General features: G+C 36.2%; 1 protein-coding gene across 1 annotated transcript in view; it reads right to left on the bottom strand.

Moving 5' to 3' along the window:
- Positions 1-13,965, bottom strand: part of TMEFF2 (transmembrane protein with EGF like and two follistatin like domains 2) — a 277,948-nt gene that overhangs the window by 41,660 nt on the left and 222,323 nt on the right.

Below are 13,965 nucleotides of genomic sequence, written 5' to 3' on the forward strand. Positions count from 1 at the left end.
TCAGGTTTATAAAGATTTCTACTGAGGAAGTGCCAGATAATAAAAGAAGCTTTGAAATAGTTGCTGTTGCCTCCTCAGAGAATGTCATTAAAGATCTTTCATACAGGCAATGTTTGGCTCAGCGATTTAGTCAAAATGTTTTAAGGAGTAACTAATATGAACACAAGGATGACACAGCTTTGCACTGAAACAAAGCAGGGACCTGGGTTATTAGACTACTAGCTAAGAATACTGAATAAGATAAGGATCCAATTACGACTAGGGGACTTTCCTTAGTAACTTATGATAAGTAAGAGTATAACTTCCTTTTTAGCTAGATGCCTTTTCATCATTCAGAAAATGTATTCCTTCTTATTGTAAAGACATTCAGAAACAGACATTCCTTCTTATTTTTAAAGCAGTAAAGGAAAGCAGTAAAGGATATTTCTATTTATGAGACAACCATAATTTAAAAAAAAAGCCTGTATGTTTCAAACAGTGAGATAAAAAGAAACCTGGACTAAGTCAGTGATCCTTGATTTAGGGTTATGTCTCCTCTGTGGCACGGGAAAACAGAGAAATGATTAGAGGGCCCAGTTCTGGACTTCATGGTGTCACTTAATGTCTAGAGCCTAGGTAATGTATATGCATGTGTGCTAAGTTGCTTCCATTGTGTCTGACTCTGCGACACTCTGGACTGTAGCCTGCCAGGCTCCTTTCTCCATGGGGATTCTCCAGGCAAGAATATTGGAGTGGGTTTCCATGCCAGTATTCCAGGGGATCTTCCTGATCCAGGGATTGAACCCTCGTCTCTTACATCTCTGCATTGGCAGGCAGGTTCTTTACCCACTGAGCCACCTGGGAAGCCCCTAAGGAGTGTGGTTCAGTTCAGTTCAGTCACTTAGTCGTGTCCGACTCTTTGTGACCCCATGAATCACAGCACGCCAGGCCTCCCTGTCCATCTCCAATTCCTGGAGATCACTCAAACTCATGTCCATCGAGTCGGTGATGCCATCCAGCCATCTCATCCTCTGTCATCCCCTTCTCCTCCTGCCCCCAATCCCTCCCAGCATCAGAGTCTTTTCCAATGAATCAACTCTTTACATGAGGTGGCCAAAGTACTGGAGTTTCAACTTTAGCATCATTCCTTCCAAAGAACACCCAGGGCTGATCTCCTTCAGAATGGACTGGTTGGATCTCCTTGCAGTCCAAGGGACTCTCAAGACTCTTCTCCAACACCACAGTTCAAAAGCATCAATTCTTTGGTGCTCAGCTTTCTTCACAGTCCAACTCTCACATCCATACATGACCACAGGAAAAACCATAGCCTTGACTAGACGAACCTTTGTTGGCAAAGTAATGTCTCTGCTTTTGAATATGCTATCTAGGTTGGGCATAACTTTCCTTCCAAGGAGTAAGCATCTTTTAATTTCATGGCTGCAATCACCATCTGCAGTGATTTTGGAGCCCCCCAAAATAAAGTCTGACACTGTTTCCACTGTTTCCTCATCTATTTCCCATGAAGTGATGGGACCAGATGCCATGATCTTCGTTTTTTGAATGTTGAGCTTTAAGCCAACTTTTTCACTCTCCTCTTTCACTTTCATCAAGAGGCTTTTTAGTTCCTCTTCACTTTCTGCCATAAGGGTGGTGTCATCTGCATATCTGAGGTTATTGATATTTCTCCTGGCAATCTTGATTCCAGCTTGTGCTTCTTCCAGCCCGCCGTTTCTCATGATCTACTCTGCATAGAAGTTAAATAAGCAGGGTGACAATATACAGCCTTGACGTACTCCTTTGCCTATGGAACCAGTCTGTTGTTCCATGTCCAGTTGTAACTGTTGCTTCCCGACCTGCATATAGGTTTCTCAAGAGGCAGGTCAGGTGGTCTGGTATGTCCATCTCTTTCAGAATTTTCCACAGTTTATTGTGATCCACACAAAGGCTTTTCTAATGCCATTTAGCAGGGTTTCCAAACCTTGACACTATTGGCACTTTTGGCTAGATAATTCCTTGTTGTGGGGACCTATCCTCTACATTGTAGGAGGTTTAGTTTGGCAGCAACCCCGGCCTCCACCCTCTAGATGTACGTCTACCTCCTCATCCCCAGACAATCAATTCTAGACATTATTAAATGTTGCCCCAGTTGAGAATCACTGGCACAAGGTAATGGTCAATGCCTTTCCTTCAAGATCATGCTTTTTGAACTATAGTTGTATATTTGATTATAGAATCCTAAATCCTGAAAGACTTCATTATAATATAATTTTACTTTCAAATTTTACTGATGGGAAAGCTTAAGATTCTTAGAGGCTAAATACCTGTTTAAGTTTCCATGAGGTAGGTTAGAATAAAGTTGACATTAAGTTGAAATTTTTGCATTCCTATTCCAGGCTCTTTCTCCTACCAAATGCTCTTTGTAAGTTATTTGCTATGAAATTAAAATTAAATTAAGAAATAAATATGGCTACCTATATGATTGGAGAATAGCCTTGTAGAGAATTTAAAACAGTAGACAATACACATACAATTTCTACTTGATTTTGGAAAGAGCTAAGTGATCCTATTCCAGTATATTATTTTCCTGATATGATGATGATAATAATCATGATTATAATGAAGATGACAGTGGTTTTCTTAGGATAACATTACAATTAGCTGTATTTCCTAAGCATATACCAATTCATGGCTAATGTGAACAGCTAAGAAGCATATTAAATTGCAGAAAGCAGTCAGCTTGAATTTTAGAATAGACTCTCAACAATATGCTTAGATAAGTGAGAGGTAATGGTTGTCTATCACTGTTGATGGGTGCTCTGCCTACTATTAATTATTTTGCATATAGAAGACAGTGTGGACACTTTATTTAAATGACTTTACAGATAAGTTTCCCTGGCCTGCCTGTTGGTTCCTCCTCATGCTTCCATCACTACATTTCATTAAAAAATCAGAAACAAAGGCATATGTGCCAACTGTGGGGAAGGGTGAGTGGCTGGGTTTGGAGATAGGAGTAAGATTGCTCAGAGATCATTTCAAACAACCAGAAACCTTCAACCTCCCTGGGGCTCTTTAAATAATGGAAAAATAAATAGGAAAAAACCCCAGTGGTGCAAGGTTTGTAGAATAATTGTGACAGTACATGAACAGTCAATCTGCAGAAGTGAATTTGGATGTGTACTGCCTGACAAAACACTAATTGCCTGTTGATTTAAACTCTGTAGACTAATAACATGATCTTTCTGGAATACTTAATTTCTGGAGAACAAATGGAGCTTGTTTATAGGCTTCATTTTCGAACAATTTTTTAAATTTTATTCAAAAATTTTTTTTAGTTAAACAGACATTTATTTCCATTATTAAATGAAATGCTCTCGGGAAGAGGTTTTCTGATGTATGGCTGGAACACACAGATTTGAGTCTTAGAAAATGTGAAAGATAAAAGCAGTGCATGCATGCTAAGTCGCTTTAGTCATGTCCGATTCTTTGCGGTCCCATGGACTGTAGCCAGCCAGCTCTTCTGTCCATGCGATTCTCCAGGCAAGAATACTGCAGTGGATTGCCATGCCCTCGTCCAGGGAATCTTCCTGCCCCAGGGATGGAAACTGTGTCTCCTTTCTCCTGTATCAATCGGCAGGGGGGTTCTTTACCACTAGCACCACCTAAAAGCAGTCGATTTTTTTTTTAATTTGGCCTTGAATATATGTTATAGGAAATGGCAATCCACTCCAGTATTCCTGCCTGGAAAATTCCATGGACAGAAGAGCCTAGTGGGCTACAGTCAGTCCATAGAGTTGCAAAGAGTCAGACGTGACTGAGCAAGTACACTTTCATATGTTACAGGAATATTATCTAACACTACCAAACATTGATGATTCATTCACGGTTCCCCACAAAATCCTCCATCTCATTCTGTTTTGAATAATAAATAAACTTATTCTGTTTGTATTGAAATGAAACATTAACAATGTCACTATAAAGGAAATTTATTGGCATAAATCCTAAGAATTATTTTAGGATACACCCAAAATATTAAACTTGCTTCCTAAGATTTACTCATTTTTGTTAGTTAATGGTCAGACCTCTTTGAATTATATGTTAAGGAAAGGCTTTGAAAGATAACTGCATAAAAACTTTTGCGACTTTCAAAATGTAGAAGGACTTATCAACCCAATATGGTTAATATTGATATATATACAAATATTGTAATTTCTTGGGGGAAAATCCCAGAGGAACTCAGAAGTAGGAAGAAGGGATTGCCCTGTGCTTTTCCAGAGCACTAGAAAGTCTTAAAATCATGAGTTGGCTTTTGGGAGAGCATGTCTAAACTTTACTATATCTAGAAATATAGGAAGATTGGACAAGAACACCCAGAAATGGAAACTCAACAAAGGAGAGTTACATAGGCCGATAGCATTACTCTTAAGTGCTAACCATGGAAGAGGAAATCCTGGCTAAAAACACTTATTATCTATATAAATTTGAGGACAAGAATATCTCTATTGTATACCCTTTTGTATCAGGCTGTCTTAGCTTGATTCCTTAAACATCTAAAGAAAATATGCTCTGTTCAGATTCACTAAATGGCCTCATTATAACTGGGCTTCTTGGAGAATTCAACTCTAAGAAGAGAATGCACTGGCTAAGGAACCAAGGGCTCTAGACAATTCTATCTTATTGCAAATCTATACACTGACATTGAATCTTGGTTTACCGGGGAGGTAACAGCTTACTTTTAGAGTGTTGAAAATGTAGATCTCTGAGTCCACAAGTCTAAGAGATTTGTCATGAATTCAGTAAATATCCAATTCTTGTGTTATCCTATCCCAATAGTCTTCCCCCTGCTCCATGGCTCAGATGGTAAAGAATCTGGCTGCAATGCAGGAGACACAGGTTCCATCCCTGGGTCAGGAAGATTCCCTGGAGAAGAAAATGGCTACCTACTCTAGTACTCCTGTCTGGAGAATCCCATGGACAGAGGAGCCTGGTGGGCTACAGTGCATGGGGTCCCAAAGAGTGGGACACGACTGAGAGACTAACACTTTCACTTTCACTCTCCCAGTTGCCTGTCTCTACCATTCATCCTCTCCACTATGTGATGTGCTGCGCTTGTTGGTTCTCTGCCCTTAACTAAACCTGTCTCTGTCTCCCAACTCTAGCCACTTCCCAAAGCTCACCTGGAACTGTGCTCCATAACTGGCAAAATATCCTCTATCGTCAGATGTGTCACTCAAATTCTCATCTCTCTTCTTGCATACTGAAGCACTAGCTTTCCCTGAAAGTACCAAGTCCCTTCAGCTTTCAGGACTCAGAGGTGGGGATGGTATGCTTTCCTCTTAGGTCCTCCTTACTATTTTCAGGTTACATTCCTCAAGCCTTATTATGATCTTAATGCACTTTATGCCTAGAGTTTAGCTCATAAGTTAGATTTCTCTTGGTTCCATTTGAGTTCAAACTAAAAGTCTGAGCGTCTTACAAATGATCAACTATAGGGAATAAGCTACAACCCATGAAACGAGTAACAGGGTTTAGAAATGCATTTTCTCTGAGAGATTTTAGTTTTTGAGATATTTTAAAATATTTTTAGTTGATTATGTTTGTACACAGTCTCAAATTGTCAAGATGTGAGAATTGAATTTTTAATGTTCTTGATAACGTGGGTTCATATATTTGGGGCATGTCAGACTCATTAACAAAAGAAGTAAATCAAAGTGCTGTAGATATTTTGGGCTCTTTGAAACTGCTTGAATTCTAGATGTTAGTTTTATGGAGAACTATGTGTCTTGAAATTATACAGAGAATTTGAAGATATCCTGCTCTTATTTCAGTTTCACATATTCTACCCATACTTAAACTACTGCTCCTTAGGAAGAGAAATGTCATATTTGAGGTAAAAAGGTAAACCATAGTGGAGAATTATCTCACTTTCACCAGTGATATCTAGATGTTTGAACTCAAACAGCTTTTCCTCTTTGCCTCCTAGGCCAAGAAGACTTGTTTTTCCTCGATGGTCAGTTTTTGTTAAAACTGTTTATTCTGACTTTGACACTTTCCGTAAATATTCTGCACAAGTGGAAAAAATTCCTGTATACTCTGGGGTATAAATGACTAATTTTAAAGCTCAACTAGAAAAAAAAAGTGATACCGTGATCTTGTAGTCCTGTCAAATGTTATTTCCTCTTATTAAATTCCTATTTGGATCACATAGTGTAATAATCTGGTGATCACGTTTTTTAAATGATCAAAATATACCATACATAACATTGTGTTGACTAGGGGAAAACTGAAAAAATGACCATGTAATAAATTTGACATACTAATATGTCAAAGACTTAGAGATGGCAGGGGCTTAATAAGTACTTCTTTATAGGTGAATTAAAAAATAAGCCAAAGGATCTTGCAATAAGTTGTTATATGACTTGGGTAGGAAAAAATAAAACTTCTGTACTTTTTTGATCTTATAAATGACAGTATATGTATAGAAACTCTGAACCCATATGTGAACAAACCATATCCCACACAATGTGTTACATTTCCCATAAAATAAATTCTTTAAAATTTTCAGACCAAAAGGAAACTAACAGCAATAGCTAGCTTACTTGCTGCTTGCTGATGCCTTATGTAACATCTTTTTTTTTTTTTTAGTATAATTGCTTTACAATGGTGTGATAGTTTCTGCTGTACAACAAAGTGAATCATCTATATGTGTATATATATATATATCCCTCCCTTTTGAGCCTCCCACTTCCACCAACCCCACCCCTCTAGGTCATCACAGAACACTGAGCTGAGCTTCCTGTGCTATATGGCTTTCCACTAGCCAATTATTTTACACATGATAGTGTCCATAGGCAGATGAATGGATAAATACGATGTGGTACATACACAAAATACAACATTGCTCTGCCATAAAAAGGAATGAAATTGGGCATTTGTAGTGATGTGAATGGACACAGTCTGTCATATAAAGTGAAATAAGTCAGACGAGAAAAACAAATATAGTGTATTAACACATATATATGGAATCTAGAAAAATGGTACAGATGAACCTATTTCCAGACAAGAATAAATATGCAGACATAGAGAACGGACATATGGACACAGGAGATGGGGAAGGGAAGGATGGGATGAATTGGGAGAGTAACATTGACACATATATACTTACATTTCATCTCACTCAAACTTCAGCTCTGAGGAAATAGGCTTATTATTGAACAGATAAAGAAACTGAGGCTCAGAATGGTTAACTAACTGATTCAAGCTTAAATAAGCAATAATAACACGGCCAGTGTTTCAACGCAGCCCTGTCTGATTGTGATGGCTTTAACCACTAAACTGGCTGTCACACCTTCATAGGAAGGAAAAGTTGATGAGTAACACCTCATGGTGAACAATTTGTTTTAGAAAAAAAGTGTTTCAAATAGGAAAAAAAAAGTGCACATAAATGATTCAGGATGCTTTTATGAACTGGGGCATAAACACAAAGTTTTCCAGTGTGTCTAGCAAGGCCCAAGGCAACTCTTCAGTAGAAAACCTTCATCTGTATTGCAAATACTATTTCTGTGTTTATCTATAACCATGAACATAACATCATATTACAGATGACTGGCTACATGATTTTATGGGGAAAACAATGAAAGCACAGAAGTTCAAGAGAGCAGGAAAAATTGTGAGTTAGAGTTCATAGAAAGCTTTATGAATTTTGCAGCACTCTAAACTAAATCCCAGAGGGGAAAATACTCAAATTGAGACACTTTCCCTCAGAAATCTTGAGAAAATCTTGACATCTTAATTCATTTCCTGAACTTAAATATTTTAGGCTAGTCTGGTGGCACTGTAATAGCCCAGGCAAACATTTTTATTTATTTCCCTGTTGATACCAATATTTGTGCTACAAGCTGCTGTCTGTATTTGCTGCTATTTATTTATTTATTTCCTACAGATCAAATTATTGGCCTAGACATAACGTGCTTTCTGGTGAAGTGTTCCTTGTGTTCACAAGCAAATAGAAAAAGTTTCCATTTTAAATGCAGATTTTTGCCGCATGACTGAATTAATTAGTATTAAAAATATGATATGGAGTCACTTGGCAGTCATGTTTATATATATATAGTAGAAGGGCAATTGAGGGAAATAGTAAATAAATCAAGCAAGTGCCTTTTTTGCATGGGTGGCTGGTCAATACATCAAAATACTGCATCCAGCTCCAGGTCAACCATTTACTGTCTTTGAGCTGCGATTTTATTTCCCCTAAATATTTGTAACACTATTCTATTGAACTGATGTTAAAGCAAATAAGATAATGTGGATGGATCTTTGTAAAACTACAAAGTGTCACACACACACATTTTCTATTAATGCACATTACTTGGTAACAAATCCTATTCCCTTTGGCTTCACCTGTGTATGTGGATAAATAGGAAAAAGAACAGGAGAATTTTAAGACCAAACAATATAGTGCTTATAATATATAGACATAAGTTCAAAGAGAAGAGTAACTCTGGGCCATCTCACAGCAATGGGGATATCATGGTGAAACAGTTTTGAATCTAGATTCAAAACGGGTTAACCTTTAAGGTGTAGTGTCAGTCCCAAAGCCTCTAAGAATGTTAGGTAGTGATGCTTCTCCCCTGATCCCTCACCATTCACATTTTGCTGGAATCTGAAATTAGCAAAGATGCTTTGAGCCTTAGCTCTATCACATAGTCTTTTTACTTAATCTTCCTGAACCTCCATTTCTCACCTGTCAAATGAATATAATATCTCCCTCAGATTTCAGTTGTCAAGACAGAAGGAGACAATATATGTGAAAAGCCTTTGTAAATTGCAATGGCTTCTACAGAGAACAAGTTATTATGACAATTCACTTAGGCTATCTAGATACCCTTTCAAGATGTCAGTTTCCTCTTAGTGTAGAAAAATGGGTTTATGGAATAATAATAGGATGGATAGAATTTGGTTTAAATGTGTAGTTCTGGTTATTTTCTTCCACATTTCAGACCCGAGCTTAATATCTAAATTATTGCTTAAAGATAAGGAAAAAAGAACATTTCCTAAAAATTAATCCTGCCTAAATTTTATAAGAAATAGTGAACAACCAGTGTAATGTAGATCAAGTAGACACATGGACTCCATAACTAGACTCAGAGCTAAGAAGAGCCTGGCTCCCTCCCTAGAGTGGGAATGACTCAGGACTTATTTTCCTCATTAACAACTAATAAAAACAGGGGGGTTTCTCTTCCCCATATACAGGCTGTAATCTAACATATCCTTTATCTGTACTCAAGCTTTCTGACTGTTCTGTTATCCTGTTGAACCTGTAGCTACATGAGAAAGACAGACTGCGTGTGCTTTCTCTTGGAGCTATTTTCCTCAGTACTCTGGGTTATTTATTTTTCAATTTGAAAATATACATGAATCTAACTAATTACTTTAGTCTGCCATAGGAACCCTATCATTGAGTTATATATATTTTAATGCTATGCTCTAGAATGTTATCAAAAATTGATTTAAAAATCCCCAGCCATATAAAGAGCCTCTTGGCATATTTTATAAAAATCACTGTTGAAGATCTTATCCATTCTATATTTTCCAGTGATGCCTTATAAGATCTACACTAAATATTTCCTTAGAATTTAGTTCCAAAGAAACTTTGGCCTCTGAACTGATTATTTTCATCAGACAGTGAAAGACCTAAGCTTCATTTTAGCAGAGATTTCCATTGACATGTTTACCTTTGTAAAGCCCAGGACAGAAGAATGCATATAATAACCAAATATTTGTTGAATGAATTGATTCAATAATAATTTCTCTTTTCATATTGATTGCAAGAATGCTTAGTGTGCTAAATGCAGTAACTGTAATAGTCTACGTTGCTGATATATTTATTTTCCTCAAAAGTTCAGCTTTTATGTTTTCAATTTCTCTTTTAAAAATTCATTGACTATATTTCAATTGTAAGTTGCTGCAAATATTTTGGAAATCAGTACAGAATGGCATTAAAAATATATTTTATTTTCCAGATGATAAAAGAAAGACTAGTTTAACTTCATGATTGTTTTGCTTGTTTGTTTTTTTTTACATCTGCTGCTGCTGCTGCTAAGTCGCTTCAGTCGTGTCCGACTCTGTGTGACCCCATAGACGGCAGCCCATCAGGCTCTGCTGCCCCTGGGATTCTCCAGGCAGGAACACTGGAGTGGGTTGCCATTTCCTTCTCCAATACATGAAAGTGAAAAGTGAAAGTGAAATTGCTCAGTCGTGTCCGCCGCTTCGCGACCCCATGGACTGCAGCCTACCAGGCTCCTCTGTCCATGGGATTTTCCAGGCAAGAGTACTGGAGTTAATAACTTATAAAATTAAGCATAGTTTTACCAGAAAAAAATACATAGTCTTTTTTATGAAGCATGACCAGACTTTCAGACAGAAAAGCAACCCAATCAGAAAATATACATATCAGATAAAGAAAAACAAAATATGCACTTCATTTCTTTTTTCATTACAAAACATGAGGGCAACACACACACACACACACACACACACACACACACACATCTATAAAGACAATGTTGCAGATTTCAAGAGATGTAAAACATTTGCTATTTAAAAACTTCCAGAAGGAAAGTTTAATATTAGCATTTTGAAACAATGGAAATCCCTGAAAGCCCCAGCTTTGTGGTTTTATAAAACTGTGTTCTCCGAACCTTTCTGCTAGTGAACAGGAAGACCTAAATCTAAGCCCATCTTAGACTGATGAACGGAGAATAGCATTAAGTGGCTTGTTTAGCTCATCAGACAGGGATCCTGTCTGCCTTGAAACAAAGAGACCCAAAGCTCTCCATTCAGGACTCACTAATGCCTTGTGTCTCATTAAAGAAGAGAGGGCAAAATAGAGACCCAAGTCAGACACAATTAACAAGTACTGCTGGCAGGGATGATGTGGCAAATTTTTTGGTTTCTTAGTGTCCATTTCAGTTTTGTGCCTGGAAGGGTCTGGGAATTCACAGCTCTGCATAAACTCAGTCAGGCTCTAATCTTGCTGGGGGCATGGTTCTTGTGGTTTGCATTAATTTTTTCATAAATGAGCCCCTACTAGTCCTTACTGGAGTTTCTCTTTTTAAGGTTAAATAAAAATGAAATACAGCATATTTATTTTTAGATTTAGGCTTTCTTTAAAGTATATTTCCATTTTTGTAATCAGATATATGTGTTCTTATATTAACAGCTGCAAGGTAGGCTCAAAGGGAAGAATGTTAGAGGCGGGTAGCTCAAAGTTTTAAACTATAATATTAAAGACAGGTAAGGAGAAAAAGGAGAATGCATTAAAGATCTGTACCTCTCTGTGTTGTGAGAGCACATGAATGTTTGTCTAACAGGGGAAGTGACTGACATTAAATTAGCTGTGAGCACTAGCAAACTTCTAGGAAAAGGAATCACCCAGTTCCTGTTTTCCCTCCTTGGGGAGTTTTGAGCTTGTGAAACAAATTAAGAGGACAATAAAATACTGAGTCTCCATTTGGGGCCCTTTTACTTTTTCTAAAGGTTGAGTCCCCAAATTCAGGAAAATGCAAATACTATGGGAAGCATGGAAATGCTGAAAAGTGAAAGTGAAAGTCTCTCAGTTGTGTCCGACTCTTTGAGACCCCATGGACTATACTGTCCAACAGTCCATGGAATTCTCCAGGCCAGAATACTGGAGTGGGTAGCCTTTCCTTTCTCCAGGGGATCTTCCCAACCCAGGGACCTAACCCAGGTCTCCCACATTGCAGGCAGATTCTTTACCAGCTGAGCCACAAAAGAAGTCCTAGAAAGACTGAGGGAAATGACTACTTTTTGGACAAAGGAGCCTGGTAGGCTACAGTCCACGGGGTCACAAAGAGTCGGACACAATTGAGGGACTAAGCACACACAGCATAACTATTATTTAAATAATGTCTAAAAAGTGTATATATTACATTTTAATAAGCTCATTGATGAAGATAAACATCTAAATTAAATCCAGGGGAATTTTAAAGTGTGCAATCAATGTTTAATTAGAAATTGCAAGCTTCCATTGACATTATCTTTGTTCCTGTCTTAAATCTGGATTTCAACAAATGTTATTTTTAAACTTTACTTTTTATCTCAAAAGTTTTTCTTTGGGATTTACTAGATAAGCCTGATGTCAAATTAGAACATCTCAGACAACATTTAGTGTCTAGTTAGTTTTCATTTGCATGTATTTAAAAACACATTCTTATGTTCAATAAAGACATAGATAGGAAAGAAACAATGTCAACTAAAAGCACTGACACTGAAGACCAGAGATGATCTGTTTGAAACCAAGCTCAAATATAAAATATTTTTTGGAATAAAAATTCAGCTTCCCAAACTGACAATGGACAAACCATTAACATGCAGTATGCATAATATTGAGAGAATTGCATACTCCCTTCCATTTACTGATACAAATTTATACATGCAAATATATTTGCACATTGATGCTAATCAACTTGAACTGTTCTTTGTTTCAGGGACAAAATTCTCAGGAAGAGGTTTGATTTTCCTATGAGTTCAATGGAAAAGATATTCACAAAATGTAACATTTTTGATGATTTTTTTCTAAATGAATTAATTTGCAAAACAGGTATAAAAATATCTTAAGTGCATTTAGTAAGTTACTCCTTGTATAAAAATGAGATTCTTGTAAAACCTTCAAATATTTTAGGCTACAGTAAAATTAAATATGTCAGGTGGTGATTTAAAATGCCAATATATAGTTATTATTTATAATAAAATATAGAATTTAAATTTGACATCATTTAAAATGTAAAGCATGCTATTAGCTTCAGACTTCAATTTTCCATTATTATCTTTCATTACTTTCAGTATTTTCCTGTAGATCAGCATATTCCAAAGTACATTCTTGGTGACACTAGTTATGAAAACTATGCCACAAAAAAATGTGTTATTCATCAACAAGTTTGATAAAAGCTATGTGTTATTAGGAATTATTCATAATTGTGTTGTGTGTGATAATAACATAATTTTATTTAAAAAGGGTTGATCTTTTAGAGATGTAAGCTAAAGTATTTATGAATAAAATGATGTAATTTCTAGAATGATTTCCACATATTTTGAAAGTGAAGAAAGATGGGATGTGGGGATGGGGTTAGGTCAGCCATGGATTGATGTTACTCAGTTTGAGTGATGAATACCTTTGGGTTCATTTTACTATATGGCCTATATTTGTGTGTATTTTGTATATGTGAGAAATTCTGCACAAGACATAAAAAGCATTAAATAAATAAAAGATGCATATTTCTTAAAAGTTTTATACTGCATGTAAAAGCTATGAGGAGTTCTAGGTTAAAAAAAAAATCATTTGTTTATCTGGGATCTTCTCAAACTACTGACCAGGGACTCCTCTTTTCAAGGAACGTGTATCAATAGGTCTCCTGGACATTTTGGAAATTGCTATATAGTGTCTATGTAGAACTAATGTCTTTTTCCATGGATCATTGTTCATGATAATTCTAGACTACTAGCACACAAAAATATTTATTTACATGTTGAAAATTAAGGTAAAATGGAAAATTTTTAAAAAGAATTATTATTTCCAAATTCTGAGATGTTTGAAGTATCTATAAGTAAAACATCTAATTTTTAAAAATTTCATCAAGATTTATTATGTGTATAAACATACTGGCAGAAATAGTGCTAAAGGAAATACAGTTTCAAAAAGAGTGAATAATAGTCCATATTTCTTAAGCATTTTTTCCATTGGATATTAGCCATAAATCTAGTTATAGATATTTAATAACTAAATGAAAAACTGTTTTAAAAAAACGACATATCATTATCAACATCAATAATTTTATTATATTTTTATCCTAAATTTCTATGAAATTTAAGAATCTGTTAAAAATCACATTTGAATACCCATAAATTATTTCTCACTCAAGCAAACTATATTAGGCAAAAATATTCCTCAGAATAATATTCTATAATTGC

Source organism: Bos taurus, chromosome 2, assembly GCF_002263795.3.
Source record: "Bos taurus isolate L1 Dominette 01449 registration number 42190680 breed Hereford chromosome 2, ARS-UCD2.0, whole genome shotgun sequence".
Taxonomy (NCBI): Eukaryota; Metazoa; Chordata; class Mammalia; order Artiodactyla; family Bovidae; genus Bos; species Bos taurus.